Here is a 21606-nt window from a genome sequence, read left to right as displayed (position 1 = left end):
TGATTTTTATTATGTAATAAAATCTTCATTTAATTCTTTTTTGAAGGCCTTTGTTAGCATTATACCATATAACATTCATTCAGTTGGCATCTGTTTTTTTGTTGACACATTTGCCATAGTTAGAGATGGCATGTGAAAGTAACAGAAAAAGGGTCAATTACAGTATAGTGCTAAAACTGACTTATGTAGGCTTGTGAATGCTAGTTGTTACATTGTTAGGAATTCTGTAAGCTACTTGTTAAATAACAACCATTAGTAAGAGTTAAAGTATGTAAATATTCAACAAAGTAAGAATAGAACTTCCTAACTTAAAAAGGGCATCTGTAAAAATTCTACAACTAGCATCATACCTAATAATGAAAGACTGAAGCTTTCCCTTCAAGATCAAAACAACACAAGGATGTTTGCTCCAGCCACCTCTATTCTATTGTACAATTGCTTTGGTTCTAATCAGAAGGTATAATTACACTGTAGAAAGATGGCTGCCTAGATAATTCTGACTAGGGCAATTAGGCAAGAAAAAGAAATAAAAGGACACAAATTGAAAAGGAAGCAAAACTATCTCCATTTGCAGATGACAAGATATGGTATTCCTGTCCTAAGGAAAACACATGCATGTGCACACATACATACAACACACATACTATTTAGAACTAATAAACAAGTTATGCAAAATTGCAGGATACAAGTTATATGTGAAACTCAATTGGATTTGGATACACTAAGCAATGAATAATTCTAAAATTAAGAAAAATTCACATATATAACAGCATCAAAAACAATAAAATACTTTAAAAAAGAAAAAAGAAAGGCAAACTGCCACATGCAGTGCCTCATTTGAATGTGACTAGAGTCTTTGAAGTTTGACTACCCTACATTCTCTTACAAATAGATCTTGAGAACTTGTTTGGAGGTTCTAGCAGGGGAGCACAGCTACTCCTGTACCCTTAACTGAAGAAAGGCCCTCCTCTATTAGGGAAGGTCTTCCTCTTTGACAGAGCCAGCACTCAGCTTCCAGTGGTTTGTGTACATGGAGCAATGAGGGAGGATGGGACACTCATCTAGCCAGCCAGAACAGCCAAATCAACCTTGGCAATCATTGGGGTTGCAGCCAGGTCATCCTCACATCCAAAAAAGAATGAAATGCTTATGAATACATATAACAAAAGAAGTGTAAGAGCAAATATATCCACCAAAACATGGTAGAGAGAATGAAAGACCTAAGTGAATGTAAGGATATTCTGTGTTCATAGTTTGGAAGACTTAATATTATTAAGATGATAACACTACCCAAACTGATCTACAATTTTAACATCATCCCTAATCAAAATCTATACAGTAAAAAATCAACTTCATCCAAAAAGAAGTCATCTGTTCCGGTCTTTGCCCTCAGCTAGTAGAAGATAATGTCTAGGCCCTTGAAATGCCCTGCCTGATAGGAGTATTTCTGTTTCCTGGGGTTTTAACCATTGGCTTTACCACTGTGGTTTAGGATAGGAGCTTTGGGGCTTTGGGATATACCATTTCAGTTCCAATCTCCATAGGAAATGAAGACTAAAGGTGTATCCTAAATCTCCAGGAGGGATGAAGATGAAAGTTCAGCTATGTGGGCAGTATGTGATAGAGCCCCAACAAAATCTCTGGACACCAAAGCCTCAGATTGGGAATTTTGAGGGTTTCACATATCATAGCTGGGAGGAGATAATGCTATCCAGGACTCCACAAGGAAAAGGCAACCAGAAGCCTCATGTTTGGATCCCTCTCGGACTTCACTTTATGTACCTCTTCCTTTGGGTGCTTCTAATTTGCATCCTGCCCTACAATCTAAGTGTAATCATTAACTATAGCACTTTCCTGTATTCTGTGAGTTGTTCTAATGAATTATCAAACCTGAAGGTGGTTGTAAGAACCCTCAAATATGTAGCCAGCTGGTTTAATGTTCCTGAGGCTGTTTATATGTATTTTATACGTATACTGGATTTATTATATTTTGATGTGATAATGAGCAAGTCTTCCCATGTTCAAAGATTCACACTGAAATTGACCATAGTGAGAGTATTTATACTCTCAGCAAATGCTAAAAATCTGGGCTTAATTGATTGTTTTCTTGATAGTGAAACAACTAATAGCACAGATTAAGTATAAAAGTCTGTTATGTCTATGGTCATTACATTGTGAATAGAAGAAGTTTAGGAAATATCCTGCCAATATTTGAAAATTAGCCAATTAAGCAAAGAAATCACTGACATCGTTGACAAAAGAGTAAATTCCAGCACATGTTCTCATTGTTTGATTTTCTTTTTTTTTTTTTACTGTTTGATTTTCTTATCACTCATTATTGTAAATGAAAATATTAACCAACATTCATGTCAGAACAACACTCATTCATCAAATGCAACCACAGCGTGGCTACGGATACAAGAATTTGGAAGAAAATCAATGACAGCATTCTCCAAGAATCAATTAACTGTATGGAATTTATAATAAAGGGTATTATATATCTTATTATTAAATATAAATTGGATGCTACATATCTTTATGCCAATAAAATATATAATAAGCTTGTATATATATGTATATGTACTTTTTTTGGAGACCAAGTCATTATTCATTTATCAGCACACAACTGGTTTTAGTGTTATTTTACTCAAGGAAACAGGTCCAGCATTTGACAAACAATTGCACAGTCTAACTGTACAATTGGCTTTAATAATTTCTAGACATAGAAACTATGTTGACAAGTAAAATATTCCCTCCTTAAACCTCCAAGGTCTCCATCTTTTCCCAAAAAAATATATGGACCAGTTCTGCAATGACTCCAGCCTATCATATACAGACAGACTATAGGGTTTATTTGGGCTTTTTAAAGATGTACACTTGGCATGTGACACTCCAAAAGACCACACATCCACTGCACAAACCCAAGATAAGTGAGTCATAAATATCCTAGGGCATTTCTGAAATCTCTTAACACACTTTTCTCAGCATTCACTATAACACTATTCCTCCCAACTCAAAACTCTTGGCTCTATGGCCTAATTCTAATGTTGACCTTATGCCTTGAAATGGAATTTATCTTGATTTCCATGGCAGTTGACTCAATTCTCCATAGTCTATCTGAGCATGGCTTTCCCGTTCTAGAATTAATACCTGACTGCTTCTCCAAAATTCTAGACACTGACTTGAATGTAGTAAAATGGGCTCCTATTTTCACATCTGGTGCATTTGCAGCTTTCCCTGGGGTTTCTCTCTTTTCTCCCAGCCACAATGTCTTTGATCATTTTTAAAAGGATTCAGAAAACTGCCTCTCACTCTGTTCTTATGTAACTCCCTGCTATCCCAACCTAGAATGCCATCATTTGTCTATTTTGGTTTTCAAAGCAAAGTTTAGCATTTTGTCAAGTATGAAAAATCAGTGCACTCTGAAATCATCCATTCTTTGCTTTCTCTCCTACTTAAATAAAGAGGAAACATATTTCTTTCTCTTGAAGTTTATAAACTATTTATTATTTTTCTATTTCTATACTCCTAGGTGTCTTTTTATGCCATTCCTTGACTATATCTAACTCTTGCACTTCTTTGAAACAATGTGACACTATTTTATGTAGTACATTTCTCCCAAGGATTTCAGATTATATTTTCATTAATATAATATTTACTTTAGCTGTTTCTTCAGCAGAGAATAATACAGCTTGTCCCTAAAGGAGAGGAATACACTTTAAAAAAGAAAAACCAATAAGGAAAAAGTACATTTTTGTTTTGTTGACAATCATAAAACTTTCAAGGAACAGAGATTATTAGTAATTCTGTAAAGAATTAAAGAGGACTATTGAAATAGGGAAGAGGAAAAAATAAAGTACCCAGAAAAGAGAAAAAGCTTGCATTTCTTGTTTTTTTACCCGACAAGCAAATAAAAGACTGTTTTAATACATTCACTTGATGACCTTTAAAAGCATCCATCTTCATGTATGGCATTAGAAGCACATAATGAGATTACTAGTTAGAGATTGTTATGAGAATAGGTCAAGTTAGTCACAAGCATATTTTCATTTTGGTTCACTATATTATTTGCCACAGCACTTTACAAGGCAATGTGTACTGATTTCAAGGAAATGCAACAGTGAGAATACTCCCTTGACCTTTCATCTCATTTTCTCCCTCATCTGGAGCATGATCTATATTAGAGTTAGGCATTTGAGTAAACCAAAGGTCTTTTGGAATGGCCAAGAGAGAGGAAACTGAAACCCATCACAATTTCCAGAATTTTCAGAAGACCTTTAAGACAGTCTTCTAGTACAGGAAGAGTAGGATATGCCTCAAAATCAACCTATTCATCCAGGGTCATTTAAATGCTACATCATTAGTGTCACTTAAATGACACTAATGATGGCTGCTAAAGTGACCTTTCCTTCATTAGAACACATCTATAGCATTTTTCTGGCACTTTAAACCATAGGCATTGAAGGCTTAAACTATTTGGGTGAGTGGAAGGTCCCAAGCCAATTGATTCTACTCAGCCAACCTGGACTAGTCCATAGGAAATTACTGAAACTGTGCTGCCCCAGCACAAAATAAAGGTTTGCGACCTCTAGCATTCATCCAAACAATTAGGATATCTGGTAGTTGTAAGTACCCATAAATTTTTAAAAGCTTCTAAGGAAGACCTGGGAATGAAAAGTGGTAGAGTAGAGGCTACCATTTCTTCTCATGATTCTTGCATCCTATTCAATATTTGTGACTGTGACTTGAATTACTTTGACATACATTAAAAAAACAAAAATCTCTCCAGGGTATTCTAATGGAGAAACAGATTTGGAAACTATTTTGAAGGATGTGATTGTTTCCTCCCAATCCTGGGATGCTGCTAGTATGTTTTTATTTTTATTTTGATGAGAAACATGGTTTTTGTACTGTTGTAGAAAATACCCAATTGTCCCTTAGATTTTCCATTTCACAAAGCCGAATCCATATACCTCTGGCAGTTCCACATGTGTCCTACAATTCCTCTGAGAAGTCGAGGGTAGGGAGGGACATGTGCTGCACTGATGTTTACCACATATGGCTGTTGGTCACAAGTCTTCATCTACTGAAGTTTTACTAAAAGTAGAAATAGTGTCTTTTATCTCTATCTCCAGTCTAAATAAGGGATGCCATGTAATTTCTAATCCTCAATTCCTGGATGAATTAATGAATAATATAAGATATAAAATAGCAGTGATTGCTCATTGTATCTCCTTACATACTCCACAGAACCTAATATAATTAATTTATTGCTTGTTTAAGAACTATAAAATACAGGTAAAGGGTAATCATTATTTTATGTGTTTGAAAAAGAAGTGCTTTGAAAATGAGAGGACCTAATCAGATCAGAGGTTTTTAAAATTTGTTTTAATTACAGACTCCTTCAGAATCTGACGAATGCTATAAGGCTCCCCCCTTCACAGACTCCAAAACCTCCAATGTATACATATATTTTGAGGGGGTTTGTAAATTAAGTCGCCTCAAAACCACCATGGACTCCAGGCTAAAAACCACTAGATCAGCTCATCTCATAGAACTTCTACCTCTATCAAGATAAATAATCCTGAAGAAGGGCCAAGCCTACCAATATCAAGTCCTAAAAGAAACCCAGAGACTCAACCAATAGAAACGTGAAAGGCAGTAGCTTCTAAGACAAAAACTGCCCTGGCAAAGTGTGGGACTCTCTGGAGGTAAGTGTCTCTCTGCAAAGAGGTTTATTTATGTCCCCAGACCTAGATCAGCTGTTTGTGCAAGGCTGGTAGAGGGGAAGCATGTTTGCCTCAGGAGTTTATTGCAGGCAAATTATCTCTGGAAAATACTGCTAGGGAAAGTGCTGACCAAACAACATCTATATTTACACAGTTAGATATTCATTAAAGCAGAAAATGCCCACTAAATTTAGAGAACTGCTAAGTGCCAGATTCAAGAACAGACCAGTGCAGAAAAGTTGCCTCAAATTTGTTCCGAGAGTGTGCCAGGGATAAGCTGGGTTCCATGGCAATAACTTTTCCCAGGTGACCCTGACTATAAGAATGTCAAGTGTACCTCACAGGAAGCAAATTTTGTTTTTTCCTAAGGGAACATGATGAGGTCAGATGGTGGGATTTGATCCAGAACAGTAGCAATTATGTCTAAACAGGGAGTTCACTCTTAATATTCCAATGCACCCAATGAGAATATTACAGTCTGTATTATTTTGACATAAAATGTGACCAAATGGCATTCACAAGCCCCCTCTGTGAAATAGGAAATAGTTTTCTGTGCATGAATTATAGGGGAACTTAGATTGAAGAGTATTCTGAGAAAATGGGGATAGAATAATCTCCATTCTTATATAAGAGACAACTAGGCCCAGGGAGGTAGGTAACTTTCCCAATATCATAAAATTAACTGAGAAGTTCCTAATTCCAAATCCATGAAATTCTTGTTATTCACATTATGATTGACAGTGCAGGAGCAGCAGCATTTGGGAGCTTGTTGGAAATGCAGAATTTTAAGCCCCAAGCCAGACTTGCTGAAGCTTAATCAACACCCTAATAAGAGCCACAAAGGTGTGTAACACGTATATAATGTATATGCTTAAGAAGCATTGCACCAGACAATGTGACCTTCTCAATATGGTCATGTTCTTATCATAATAACAGTTTGGGAGACAGGATCAAGGAAAGAATATTTAGTTGAGAGATGAGAGGAGAGGTGATAAAAATGTATGATTTGAAAAGATCTACTTTCAGAAGGGTGAAGGAAGATGCGAGACATAGTGAAGCATGGGAGCCTCAGGCCCTGAGGGTACCACTATCTTTGAAGCAAATAAAAGAAGATTCTGGAGCTGGGAGAGGAAAGCAAAAATGGAAGAAAGACCAGAGATAAGTTTCCTTTTTCCCTCAGTTCCCTCTATAGGTCTTATCACTAGGAATACAAATGCATTTCAGCACTAGCCTTTAAAAAAATCTAGTAAGTAAATGCCTACTTATTCATCATCCAAGTCAAGCACAAATGACCAGCTTTCTTCTGGGACTTGTAGCTGATATTCAGAATGATGACCCTATGACATGTAATATCTACAGAGACTAATTCGTTTGTCCATTGTGTTTAGTATGATTTTAGTTATAAGTAAGTTTTACTTCATTCTAATTCTAGAGGAAATGATGGCTCATTTGTGATGGTTTCTTTTATTTTTAGCCAATTAAAATCTCTATTCCTGAAAGCTGAAAAAAAATACCCAGAATTATTCTCAAGGTATGAGGGATCTTAGAGTCATACATGTGATACCTCAATCCTCCAGTTATCTTTGTTCATTGCTAGTCCCTGAACTAAGAAAAGTGCTTGACTTTGAATAAGTACTAAATAAATATTTACTGAGTGAATGAATAAATCCCTTACAAACTGTCTGCCTTCTAGCTTCTCTTGAATTGGAAACACAGAGACCTGTTTCTTAGTAGAGAATATCTGCTTGTTAGAAATTCTTTCGTTATACTCTGCCAAATTTTGCCTCCTTGCAATTTGTACCCAATCACTCAAGTTCAGAACAGAACAAATCTGCTTCCTTTTCTATATGAACAACCTTCAGCTATAAGCAATTACAGTGTCTTTCTAATCCACATACATATTACTACTAGATTACACTCAACTCTGTACATAATAATGCAAGGTTAATTCATGAAAGATATCAAGTTCATGATCACCAGCTTTCTATGCCTCCTTTAGGACTATCTAAAAAATGGATAGAATACATATTTAAAACCCAATTCAGGAGTTTTGAAGGCTTTGGGTTTCATGATGAATCATTTCTAGTGGTTCTGTACACAAGACAATGAGGACAGAGGACAAGCATGAATTATCAATGGAAAAATATTTTAAGATACTTTTCTTTAAAGGCCCATTTACCTCTCAGTTTTCCCACTCCTACTCCTTCAAGCACAGTTACAAAGAACCTCACTGATTCCAATTCCCTGAGTTCAATTTTCAAAGAGGCATATTATGATTGATTTCACCATGGGCTAACAGAGAAGGAAAATCCACTGGGTCTTCCCATGGTGTCCGCTTGGTCTCACTATGAAGCTCCATTTATTCCAGCAGACAGGTACTTGACCTTCGCAGGTCCTTAGAATGCTTAGCATTCTGCCTAACACCTCCAGCAAAGGCATTTCACCTGAGGACCTCAGTACTGTGAGAGAAAGCAGATTCACAAGTGTGCTCCAGGGGGATTTCAAAACAAACCTGCAGAAAAGGGGGGATAGAATAATCTCCATTCTATCCCCTCTAAAGAGGGGAAAGAAATAAGCCAGGGAGGAGGGCAGTGGTGAGAACATGCAGAAATAAAGAGATAATGGAATGGTGGAGGAAGGAGCAAAAGGAGAGAGTTCTCAGAGACTAAGAAGAGGTGAAGGAAAAACAGTGAGATGGGAAGTTACACTCTACGGAAAGATGGAAAGTGATGGTGCCTCCAATGGAGACTGGAGAGGGAAAAGGCAAATGGAGAAGTCAGTACCATATTCCAATCTTCTATGTGTAATCAACACCATTAGCATATGAGAAACCAGAAAAGCAAAGTTGGTAGTTATGGATAGCACCAACTCTTGGAAGATCAGAAATCAAGACCCACATCAATCATCTATCTATTCTTTCATATTATAGGTGAGTAATCTGAGACCTAGAGAATGGCAGTTTCTTAATTCAGCTAGGAGTTGATTGGTACCAGAATTAAGATAATAAATGTCTTACCTAAAAAGTTGTTTGTTAACAGAATTTACAGTCTTTTTCTAACCTTTTTGAAAATAACAAAAGCAATGTGCCAAGCCTGCATAAAAAAATATTTTAGGAGGGCAGCCCCAGGTGGCTCAGTAATTTAGCACCGCCTTCGGTCCAGGGCCTGATCCTCAAGTCCAGGGATCCTGCATCGGGCTCCCTGCATGGAGCCTGCTTCTCCCTCTGCCTGTGTCTCTGCCTCTCTCTCTCTCTATGTGTGTGTGTGTCTCTCATGAATAAATAAATAAAATCTTTAAAAATATATATATATTTTTTAGGAAATAAACGATGGCCACATATAATGACTAACTTATTGCTGTGTGGAAGCAGATGCTTCCTATAACAGTTGTGCTATAGGATAGAGATGAAAAGAACTAGCACCACTATCTCCTTTTACTATGTGCCAAAGCCAGCAGAATGATCACATCAAATAAGGACCCAAATCAGAGGGGGAAATAGTCCTATAATAAGCAATAATTTCCCCTTCTCTGATCTTAAGTTAGCCAGCTACCCATTAGGACTTCTAAATATGATGTCTCAGCAGAAATCAGTTAATGACACTTTTTTTCCACCTCAAGATAAGCAGCTCTGCACTATGCTCGGAAATCTCACTCAGCTCTATTCAGGGAAATTGAGGTCGGATGAAATATAAGCCTCCCTTAGCCCATTAAAAAAACAACGCATTTTTAAGCTAAGTTTAATCACAAGGTTTAATATCAGCATTTCCACACACAGGTATAGCTCCTACCCACTCCTCTGAACAAACATTTCTTTTAATCTGATCTGAAATCTTCAAATGCAGAATTAAATTCCACCCAAGCTAATCAGGCAGAGAAAGGCTGTTGAGACAAGAGATGAGATAAATATCTTTCTCTTAAGCCATAATCATTTGCAGAATTTCTCACCCAAGAGATGGGGTTCATTTTTATTGACAGTTTTGATGTAGTGATAAGCAGTGTTTCATGGGTTATTTTTATAGAAGTTCTTTGTTTCAGTTTAGTGAGTGGAAAAAGCAGCACTAATGCTATTCTGGGTCAGAGTGGTTAGGCAGGTGAGCTATTTCCCAGAATCGTAGAAAACGTCTGTCTTACAGGAAGCCATTTTATGTATAAGTCCATAAGTATATGCATGTTTCCTTATCCACAAGAACAAAAAAAAAAAAAGGTTAGAGCAGGAGTGAGCAAACTTTCCTGTAAAGGGCAAGATAGTAAATATTTTAGCCTTTGTGGGCCACACACTTGTTATTTTGACTGCTTAATTCTTCCATTGTAGCTTGAAAGCACCCACAATGTATATAAAATGGGCATGGCTGTGTTCTAATAAATCTTTACAAAAACAAGTGATAGCTGAATTTTGTCTGTGGCCTTGGGTGATAGTTTGCCAACTCCGGGCTAAAGGGTTAACAACTTCTTAAACTAGATCTCTAAAAACCCATTGAGTAGAAAATACAAAATCTCATGTTTATTTTTTTTTTTTTAAATCTCATGTTTAGAAAGACTCTTATGCAAGAATCAGATCAACTGTCCATTTAGTTACCCAAATTGAACTCTACATGCTTTAATTTCAAAAAGAGAGAAGAGAAAAAAATTATTTTAAAATAGTGTAGAACATTAACTTACCATTGCACTCAGTCAAATTAATGCCAGCTATGAAAGAAAGACCTAAGGTAAGAGGCAAGAAATCTCATGTTTCTTTAGTCACTAACCTTTCCTAGTTCTTGCCTCTCTGGAATGCCTCAGGAACTCTGGAACATTCTAGAACTCTCATCCCATGAGTGCTTTGCCCTACAGAGTGATGTTCTAGTTGTAGTGTTTGAAGACTCTATATCGCTTTCTTACTATGGCACTCATAAGTTACTTAATTCAGTGCCCAATTAAAGACACAGCAATCATCTCCAAGGCGAGAAGACAAAGGAGGAGCATTTAACCTAGTGACAGAGTTTGCACTCTCCATAATGTTAACTGTATGACAGATTTTCAAGGGTAGTTGTAACTGCTGACCTTAAAATCTTACCTCAGGACAGGACAGAATGCCAGTACACTAGGCCAGCCCTATTCAATGCTTGAGGCCTCTCTGTTACATCCCCACACAGTTCACTGAGACAGTCAGTGATGAAATAAGTACCAAATAGGAAACTCATGACTTTTGGAAATGATGTATTTCCTCTTTGAACCACTGTATTAGGAATTTCTTCTTCAGATTAAGCTAAAATATCTGTCTTCCCAAAGCTTTGTGTATACTATGGATAATCCCAAAATAGAAAGTAACCACCTGCCACATGCTACCACTGAAATCCATAGCCATATACTATCATTTTCAAAATTTATTAATGTTGAAATTTTGTGTAAGGAATTTTAGAAGTTTCCCACATATGGGGTTCCTCCCTTGCCTATGAAATTTCGGTCCTACTTAGTGCCAAAGAGTAAAACAGAGTGGGTAGTAGATAGACGCCAATAAAGTGCTTGCTTCAATAGATGCTGTGTCTGAACCATTTATTTATCTTCTCTGCCTATGGGAAACTCATCACTTCAATAGGCTCATATTTATAACAGTGGATTTCATTTGGATGTCTTAGACATTTAACATTTAGCCTCTGGAGATTTGGTTTGCAGATTTATAATTTTAAAAACAAAAGACTCCTGTGCATCCCACTGCTGAACAAGTGTCTACAGAAGTGCTCTTATAATTATCTTAACTTTATTTTTAATAAGAAAAAGAAGCAACAGTGATACCTAAATCCTCTATGCCCTATTAAAAGATGCACTGCAACTAGAATTAGACAACTCCAGGCATAAATGACCTTCTCACGTAAGCATGGTAACTATTTCTATTATATATCATCCATGCTTGAAAGTTTTCCTCTACTTGGTAGGTGGTTTCTGAAACCCTGCTAATGGGAAATAATGCCTTTTGTTCCCTAATTCAAGGATTAGCATGATTAAAATGCAAGCATTCATGATCTAAGTTTATATATATTTATATATAAATAGCTGATATAATTCCTGAGACTAGCCTGCAGGCCGTAAAACTGAGCAAAGATTAGGATAATACTGAAGCCCTAAATCGGGGCAGAGGGCAGTATGAAGAAAACAGAACTGGAAAAATATGAATGCTTAAAATAAACTTAGACTCATTAACAAATTTGCCTGGGGCAAAGCAATGAGACATAGAAAAGGAAGAAAAAGATAGATCCAAGAAGGCATTTGGCCATTTGTAGGATTGGTCTAAAAGGGTAGTCCAGCTTCTAAAACAGAAGTGACAGTATATGAATCCCCTTAATAACCCACATATAGATCAATTTCAACACAAACCACCTTTACATCTTTAAATCAAACTGCCTACACCTTGAGGGACAAATGCTTCGTTGTGGCCTATGGCCATCCTGAGGGCAGTAAGAATGATCAGAGATTCTATCTGCTGTCCATACCCCACCCCCTCAAACAAAACCCTGGAAACTCAACTCCAAAAGTACTGTTGAGTAACATAACTGCTACTAATGGATTCGTGGATAGACAGAAGAAATAACTGTAGAATTCTCTCCATAACCCTAGTCTCTCTCTCGGACAATTGCCCGTTTCTCCAACTTATTTTTTCCCCAGAGATACTTAAAACCTTGTTAGCTTGCAATGCCTACCTAGTACAATAAAAGCTAGTTGTATTGTATAAGCTAAGCAAAAACTGGTTCTTAACTAAATCTTGGTCTTCTGAGTATTCCAAGCAAGCTGTTCAGCCTCTGCTAGGTTATATTTATAATCATAGTTGATCCTCACAATCCTGGTGGGAGGCTTTGAGGTCATAGTTTCTTCCTCATTTTACTACCAAGGAAAGTGGAGCTTAGGTCAGACTTCCTTAAAGCCTTAGATCCAATTCTACAATTTGGATATTAGATAAAACTCCTCCCTTTAACTTCAAAAAATCAAGTAGTACATTAGATGCTAGTGATAGTTAAGCACTATGACAAGTGCTACGGCAAAAGTAAACATAGCATGGCACTGAACCTTATCTGAGGAGTTAAAAAAGGTTTCTCAAAGTAAGAAGTGACTCCTGAGCTAGGATGCTACTGAAGGTATAGAGGTATCAAGGTGAAGAAGTGGGGCAAGGATATTCTAGAGGGAAGTGACATCATGTGAAGACTGATGGCAGATTCTGGGCCTGAATTTAAATGTTTCTATTCTCCTTCACAAGTCATCACATAAAATGATCCTAATCCCTGTGATACTCACCCCACCAAGAACCCACTAGGAAGCTCTCCACTCATCAGTGGAATTTCTCATGACATCCATTCATTTCTTCTTTCATTCATTAAACACTTAATGAATTACCACTCTAATATAAATAATAAAATAGAAATAATAAAATAGATAAGATGTATTGAGTATCTACTATGTGCCAGTCATTTTATACACATTATTTCATTTTATCTTGTTATATTTCATTTTATCTTGTATATAACTAGGTAGGGACTATCTCCATTTTTTAAATCTCCATTTTACAATGAATAAATGAGGCTCATTGCCATTAAGTTAATTGTTGAAGGTCATACAACTACAAAGTAACTGAATCAGAATTCAACCTTTCACTCTATCTGTCCCACAAACCTGGGCTCTTTCCAGGATTTCACAACTGCCTCATTCCTCTACTCAACAAAATATTTACTCATTACCTACTATGTGCTCTCTGCTATGGAAAACAGGTCCACAGACTCAGAATTTTAAAATAGGGAATTTCTAAGAACTTCATTGTAGAAAGCAAAGACAAGGTTACTCACCTACCAATAGCTGAGCAACCACCATATTCCTATTCCAGAACACATCAAAATTACTACTTTCTTTTATACATGAGTACAACTTAAGTAAGACCCTCTCTGAAAATTACCTTGGGGTCAGCAGGGAAGGAAAATCATTGTGAACCCAGGTAGGTGAAAGACCTATGACCCTCAGCAGAGAAGGGGAGATGGACCTTTCAGTTTTATGTAGGCAAACTTCAAAAGGCTATTTGAAAAGAACACAGATGACATTCATTCAAAGGGGTGACAGAGTTTGTCTAGGACAACATTAGACCCCTTTCACCTTGTTAAGACCTCAACTTACTTTCTGTAACTCCTGACTGAAGCATGCTTTTGTGATGGAAACCTGGCTTTTTCCTTACTTCTCTAGAAGCTGACATCTATGCTGAGTAATGCACTATGTCAAGGCTCACAGATAGAGAGAGAAAGTCCTTCCATGTGACCTTTCCATGCTAGACATTGACTTAGGAGCTTTTGAAGCAAAGGGGAAGGGAAGAAGAGACCATTCCTTCCCTCCTGGCAGCAATTAGTCACACAAAGGCCATGTTCATGGTGAAGAAATAGCACTCATACAAACTGTGACTTCCAAGATTTAGTGGTGGTGAGAGCAGTTTTCTCTTCAGAACAATCCAATGTCAGGATTTGGGGGATGGCTTCAAACCTGGTCCCCAGACTTCACAAAAAATCTGTGTTCCCTAACATTCATTTAACAAATTCTTTTATGCTAATCCAGCTAAAGTCAGTCTCTGTCTCTTGCAGATAAGAACTCTGATACAGTGGACATTTGCAGATTTGGTCTGCTCAGCATCCTAATTTAGCCTTTTCTTTTAATAATGACACAATAAAAAAATCAGTTTGTCCATCACAGAGGCCCCCCCATCCTTCCCTGCCACAAATACTCTTTACCATTGAATACCACGCTAATCAATGTATCCTGTTCCCCTGAATACAGTAACTCATCCAGGTAAGGCACGTAATGTAATCTGGGTCCAACAGTTTGACCTGGCGTTTTGGTTTTTATCTGAAACTAAGAAGGAATACTTGTATACCAGAGAGCAAGAGTAACTCAGTTTGTGAAATGTAAAATGGTAAGTGCCATTGCCTTCTTACCAGCCTAAAGTAACCTGGTTCAGTACAGCTCATACAAGGGCTCCGACAGAATGAAAGAAAAAAGTCATAGGTAGTTTAAGTTCCCTATCATCTAACAAATAAAGAACTTTAGGCCCAGAGAGGGGAAGAGAGTTGCACAAGGCTATACAGCTCTTAGAAACCAGAATGCAAATTTTCTCCACCACTTATCAACATTTGACACCCTCCCTCTATTCCCTACCATACTTTAACCTCATAGGACTAATTAGTACCTCGACTATAAGTATTTACTGGAGGAGGCTAGACAAGGGCAGGTTTAAGTCTCCACTGCATCTTCAGTGCATAGAACAGCATGGAGCATAGAGCAGATGCCGAATACATATTCTTAAATAAATTATTTTTTTCTTAAATAAATTAATAAGTTTTTCCTAGTTCCCAATTAGCTAAGTGCAAATGTGAGTGATTGACACTACTGATTATTAAATGCATGTATTTCCACATGCAAATGCATGCTACCACTAAAAAACATGTTCAGGACCTTTTATATTTTTCAGTGTTGATCCAGAAAGAAGGCTTGGAATAGTAAACCTGCATCTTTGGGTACCTAAAGCATCCTCCAGTGTCTGAAGACCAAATTTTTACATCTCATCCTACTGGCTATGAAATGAATCAATAATTCCTTCACTCTCAGGTGTTCCCACCCATTTACTTGTCGGTGTTTGGTCTTACCACAGAGATAATTTATATTTATAGAAATAATAGGTCTTTTAGCATCAAAAACATCTCCAACTCCATATTCTCACTTCTCTAGCTCACCACAAGGCCAACTCCTTGGGTATGGTCATCATATTGTTGGAGTTAGTAGCACTTCATTGAAGGAGCCTTTCTGTACCTTTCCCCCAACTCCATTTAGTAAAGACAGCTGACACGGCAGTCAGTGGAGGCTGTTTTCCAAGTAGGCTATTAATTATCTGTGAGATTATGATGGAGTATTTATCAACACCCAGTCATCGTCCTCTGTACCTTTCATACAGGAAGAAGTAATTTGCTCTGTCCCCAAAATATTTTCAAATCAATATTTCTGTTTTTATGTGATAATATTTTACCTTCAGGGTCACTTTCTCAGAATCACTTGTATCATTGGCAAAGTATGAACCAAAGGGCATGAGTTGACTTCTGGAACACGCTGGTATAATTGGCCCATGAATGGTCTCTGCCTATTGATCTCCCCTCTAATCACCAGGATGATTTATGTTCTGTTACCCTTATCATTCTGCTTATCTCCATACATTTCTCTATTTGTACCCTTTTCCAGAATGAAGCCATCAAGATTTTAAGTCCGTTCTGCACAAGTGAGACAGAGAGGCATCTATTAGTACAGACCTAGACTCTGGAATTGACCACTTCCACCTTGTCTCCAAGCTAAAAACTATTTATCTTTCTGGACACTGAGCCCCTAAGAATAATATTTCTATGCTTTTTTTTTTTATGATAGTCACACAGAGAGAGAGAGGCAGAGACACAGGCAGAGGGAGAAGCAGGCTCCATGCACCGGGAGCCCGACATGGGATTTGATCCGGGGTCTCCAGGATCGAGCCTTGAGCCAAAGGCAGGCACCAAACCGCTGCGCCACCCAGGGATCCCTAATATTTCTTTCTTTTTTTTTTTTTTTAAATATGGAACGCTTCACGAATTTGCGTGTCATCCTTGCGCAGGGGCCATGCTAATCTTCTCTGTATCGTTCCAATTTTAGTATATGTGCTGCCGAAGCAAGCACGATCCCTAATATTTCTATGCTTAAGTCATGCATTGCATATTGCATTCTGCATTTGCAGCGTCTGGGTCTGGTAGCCCTGCCCAATACCTGGGATAAGGAAGCTGAAGAGATTACAAGAAAGCATTGATTTCATTTTAACCTAGTGCCCTCATTGCTAGACAACCCAGGGAGATTCAATTCAAGGAATATCTACACTGTCCCAAGGCATCATCACACTAGGCATCCTTTACAATTACCAAAGGCCAAAAACACAGTCTTTGCCTTCATGGTCTAGATGTTTATATAAGTAAGTTTATATAAGTAACCAAGGCAGAATGTTGCAAATTACAATGAAAACTAAATAGAGGGATCCCTGGGTGGCGCAGCGGTTTGGCGCCTGCCTTTGGCCCAGGGCGCGACCCTGGAGACCCGGAATCGAATCCCACATTGGGCTCCCGGTGCATGGAGCCTGCTTCTCCCTCTGCCTGTGTGTCTGCCTCTCTCTCTCTCTCGGTGACTATCATAAATAAATAAAAATTAAAAAAAAAAAAAAGAAAACTAAATAGAGATTTTGAGAGTTAGGAGAGGAAAACTGAAAAACATAGAATGTTTCAAAAAGCCACAAACTCATCATTTTTTAAAAGATTTTATTTATTTATTCATGAGAGACACACAGAGAGAGACAGAGACATAGGCAGAGGGAGAAGAGGCTCCCTGTGGTAAGCTCGATATGGGACTTGATCCCAGGATCATGCCGTGAGCCAAAGGCAGATACTCAACCACTGAGCCACCCAGGCATCCCACCACAAACTCATCTTTTTGGAGCCCACTGCTGGCACTCTAAAAATGTAGTTATTAGTTAGTCCAAATGGGCCAACCAAAGGAGGAAGAATGCCCAGATGGATCAAAAACGTATAAATGTCTTATACAAAGTCACCAGATATTGAACTAAGCAGCAGCCTAGAAAAATTCACAGCGTGCCTCTTATCTCCTTTGTCATAGATTAATTGATCATATAAGTGTGGGTTTATTTCTGGGTTCTTTAATCTATCCTATTGATCCATGTGTCTATTTTAATGCCAGTGCTATACTGTTTTGATGACTATCATTTTGTACTAATGTTTGAAATCCAGGAGCATGATACTTCCAGGGTTGTTCTTCTCTCTCAAGATTGCTTTGTCTGTTTGGTGTCTTTTGTGGTTCTATACAAATTTTAGGATCCATTGTTCTAGTTCTGTTTTCACAGAACTAGAAAAATGCCTTTGGTATTTTCTTGGGAATTGCACTGAATACATAGATTGCTTTAGGTAGTAACAAATCCCACTTGATCATTGTATATGGTCTTTTTAATGTAATGTTGAATTCAGTTTGCTAATATTTATTGAGGATTTTTCCATCTCTGTTCATCAAGGATATTAGCCCATAATTTTCTCTTCTTTTCTTCTCATTTCCTTTCTTTTTTCCTTCATTTCATTTTTTCTTTCTGATATTGAGAATCTGCATAAAAAGGAATACTAAGGGATCCCTGGGTAGCGCAGCGGTTTGGCGCCTGCCTTTGGCCCAGGGCGCGATCCTGGAGACCCGGGATCGAATCCCACGTCGGGCTCTCGGTGCATGGAGCCTGCTTCTCCCTCTGCCTATGTCTCTGCCTCTCTCTCTCTGCAACTATCATAAATAAATAAAAATTAAAAAAAAAAAAGGAATACTAAAAGAAGTCCAAAAGAAGATTGACATTGCTTTTGGGTATGATGAAAACAAGGAGAATTGGTGGTTTGAGTATTTTTGTTTGTTTTCTGTTTGGTGAGCTAAGTGCAATGACCCAGAAATCCTGGCAATCCTACTGGAAGAAAAATGGTGGCAAACAGACAAGAAGACCTTCCCTCTTATCCCCCCTCCCACCACCAAGCACCAGCTCTGTTCAGCAGCAAGGTTGATCTAATCATTAAATTGCTATATAGTAGATACTCAATAAAAGTTTTATGCAAATGAGTTACAGAAAGAGATAAAAATAGCACAGTGGTTAAAAACATGGGCTTTCTCTCCACTTACAATATGTACACTTCTGTGTGGATATTACACTTCAAAGAAAAAGTTTAGTTTAATTTTGTTTTTAATGAGCTCTCAAACTAGTCTTAATGGATTAAAATCCCTGCTTTGACAGTTTCTGGTCATGACATTGAGCAAGTCACTTCATATTTCATCTCTCTAAGCTTCATCTCTAAGAAGGAGGTATTATAGTACCCAGTGTCATGGTAAGGATTCGCTGAGATGCATGCCAAGTACTTAGCATAGTGCAGAACACACAGGAAGAACTTAACAAATGCAGCCATTGCAGTTAATATGGATGAATGAATGTTAATCTCCATCTCAACTCTGGACACTTCTGTGACTTACTGAGTACATGCTGCGTGTCAGGAAATATGCTAGATGTTGTTCTAGGAACTTGTTGGTCAAATTCTTGTTCATACCTTCAAGCCTTCCTCATATTTGCTAAATTGGTATCAAATTTTTTCTCTTTTGTACTATTGTCTCTTTTACTAAAATAAGGCAAAGCAATCTCTGCACCTTTCCCAAAGGTAAATATTACATTTTGTAACAAGTGGAACAGATAAAGCCTGCAAATTCTTGTGCAAAGATTCTTTCTAGAACAGTTGCTATTAAACCTCAGTTCCCACCTTTATCACTGTTAGGGGTTGAATTGTGTCCCCCTAAAAGATCCTGAAGTTCTAACCTCTCAGTACCTGTGAAGGGACTTTATTTGGAAATAGAAGTTTGTATATGATCAAGTTATAATGATGTTATTGGGGTGGGTCTAAATCAGTATCTTTATAAAAAGGGGAAATTTTGACACAAAGACAGACATGCTCAGGAGAAAGACGATGTGAAGACACACATTGGCCCCTTCTTTATAGGAAGAAGATTAGAGTGATTAAAGTGATGCATCTATAATACAAGGAACACCAAGGTCTACTGACAAACACCAGAAGCTTAGAAGAAGGAAAAAGGACTATCCCCTAAAGCCATCAAAGAAAACATGGACCTGCAGACATTTTGGACTTCCAGCCTCCAGAACTGTGAGACAAATTTTTGTTGTTTTAAGCCATCCAGTTTTAGGCACTTTGTTAAAGCAGCCCTAGCAAACCAAAACAATCACTATTACCAAAACCTTTTTGGGGGGCTGGTGATTTACAGAAAATTAAAAGCTCCAAAGCATATAGCCAGCATGTAGGGCTCATGCAAGTGGCATGCTCAAGAGTGAGGCTAAATGACAAATTTCTTGTTTTTAACATCAAGAGTAGATACATAATAGCATTAAATGCTAGCTAGAGTAAAGTGAAATGTCTGACCTCAGCACTGAGAAAGCCCTGTGGAAAAAAAAATACTTAACATAGTTTCATATGTTAAGTAATCCTTAGAAAGTCTTTCTTGGGATCCTGGGTGGCGCAGCGGTTTGGCGCCTGCCTTTGGCCCAGGGCGCGATCCTGGAGACCCGGGATCGAATCCCACATCGGGCTCCCGGTGCATGGAGCCTGCTTCTTCTTCTGCCTGTGTCTCTGCCTCTCTCTCTCTCTCTCTCTCTCTCTCTCTCTCTGTGACTATCATAAATAAATAAAAATAAAAATAAAATAAAAAAAAGAAAGTCTTTCTTGAGGGGCTTTAAAATAAAGAGGTCTAAAATGAAGGAGAATACTGATTTTCAAGAAGAATGGGACAAATGCTGAGGTGTCAGATGTGGGATAAGTAAGAACAGACTACATAGTTAGCAAACTATGGCCTCCAGACAAAATCTGTCCATCACCCATTTTTGTACATAAAGTTCTATTGGAACACAGCTATGCTCACTTACTACATATTGTGTATGGCTGCTTTCATGCTACAACAGCAGAATTGAATGGTTGCAACAGAGATCACATGGCCTGTAAGGCCTAATATATTTACTACCTAGCTATTCAAAGAAAAAGTTTGCTGAACTCTGGAGTGTTCTATATTAAAGGTTCTCAAACTTCAGCAGGTATCAGAATCACCCGAAGGCCTTGTTAAAACTCAGATTGCTGAGTCCCCTAGATTTTCTGACTCAAAATATCTGGACTAGGGCCTGACCATCTGCATTTCTAACAAGTTTCAATGACCACACTTTGAGAACCATGCTTTAAGTTTATATTGAAATGATGAACCTAGTAAGAGTGATTTAAGGAGAGGGGAGAGGAGGAGGAGTTGATTAAAAAATCGTTTGAGTTGAAAAAGAAGAACACATTTGGGCAACTTATACTACCTGATTTCAAATTTACTATAAAGTAAATAATCGAGACAGTGTGGTACTGTCATAATGATAAACTACCAGATTAACAGAACAGCATAGTCAAAAAGTAAGCCATCACATATACAGTTAACTGATTTTTGACAAAGATAAAAAGGTAACACAATGAAGAAAATATTGTCTTCTCAACAAATGGTGTTGGAACATTTTGATGTCCGTAAGCAAAAAATAAATAAATAAACTTCAGTTCACTCTTCACACCTACATCAAAAAGGAGAACAGCAGGTTTTTCTTCATGACTTGTAGGAAAGATAAACTCAGAAGCAGATTAGGTCAGACACTGCTGCATGAACTACACCTCGATGTTTATACAAGAAAGAACATTAAAAAAGAAATTTGACGGATGTGATAATACAGTGCTCTATGCCATCCACTCAAACTCTGTATTAGTATCAGGAAAAAAATTGCTGAGGCTCTTTCATGAAGAGTACTCAGCCTAAAGGTGAGAAAACAAATTGTAACTTTCAGTTAACACTTTAGCAAAAGAAACTATTCAAAATCCTTAAAGAGAGAAGATACTGGGATCCCTGGATGGCTCATCGGTTTGGCGTCTGCCTTCAGTCCAGGGTGTGGTCCTGGAGTCCCGGGATCGAGTCCCACATCGGGCTCCCAGCATGGAGCCTGCTTCTCCCTCTGCCTGTCTCTCTCTGTTTCTCTCTCTCATGAATAAATAAATAAAATCTTTAAAAAGAGAGAGAAGATACTCTATTTTCAAGTATTGCTGAATGAATACCTTACTCCATGTGACTCAGCCACCCCAACACCGCCCCACCACCATGTAGAATTTTGCCAACTACTAAGGATTTTGCCACCATCAGCCGCAAAGTGTATTTGCCAATGCTCTGAAATCTATTCCAGGATTCTCTAATATACAGAGAAATCCCCCTC

The 21606-nt window shown here is 37.8% G+C and overlaps 1 long non-coding RNA gene and 1 other non-coding gene across 28 annotated transcripts in view; both read right to left on the bottom strand.

The window, feature by feature from the left end:
* The window catches only part of LOC140609928 (uncharacterized), a 618500-nt gene that overhangs the window by 478412 nt on the left and 118482 nt on the right, over positions 1-21606 (bottom strand). The gene's annotated exons all lie outside the window — the stretch shown is intronic.
* Positions 16315-16421, bottom strand: LOC140611502 (U6 spliceosomal RNA). Its single transcript, XR_012012652.1, has one exon. It is a non-coding gene; the product is annotated as a U6 spliceosomal RNA (small nuclear RNA).

The sequence above is a fragment of the Canis lupus genome, chromosome 19, assembly GCF_048164855.1.
Source record: "Canis lupus baileyi chromosome 19, mCanLup2.hap1, whole genome shotgun sequence".
Lineage (NCBI taxonomy): Eukaryota > Metazoa > Chordata > Mammalia > Carnivora > Canidae > Canis > Canis lupus.
The sequence above is the reverse complement of the archived record's forward strand: the minus strand, read 5'-3'. Positions and strand labels throughout refer to the sequence as shown.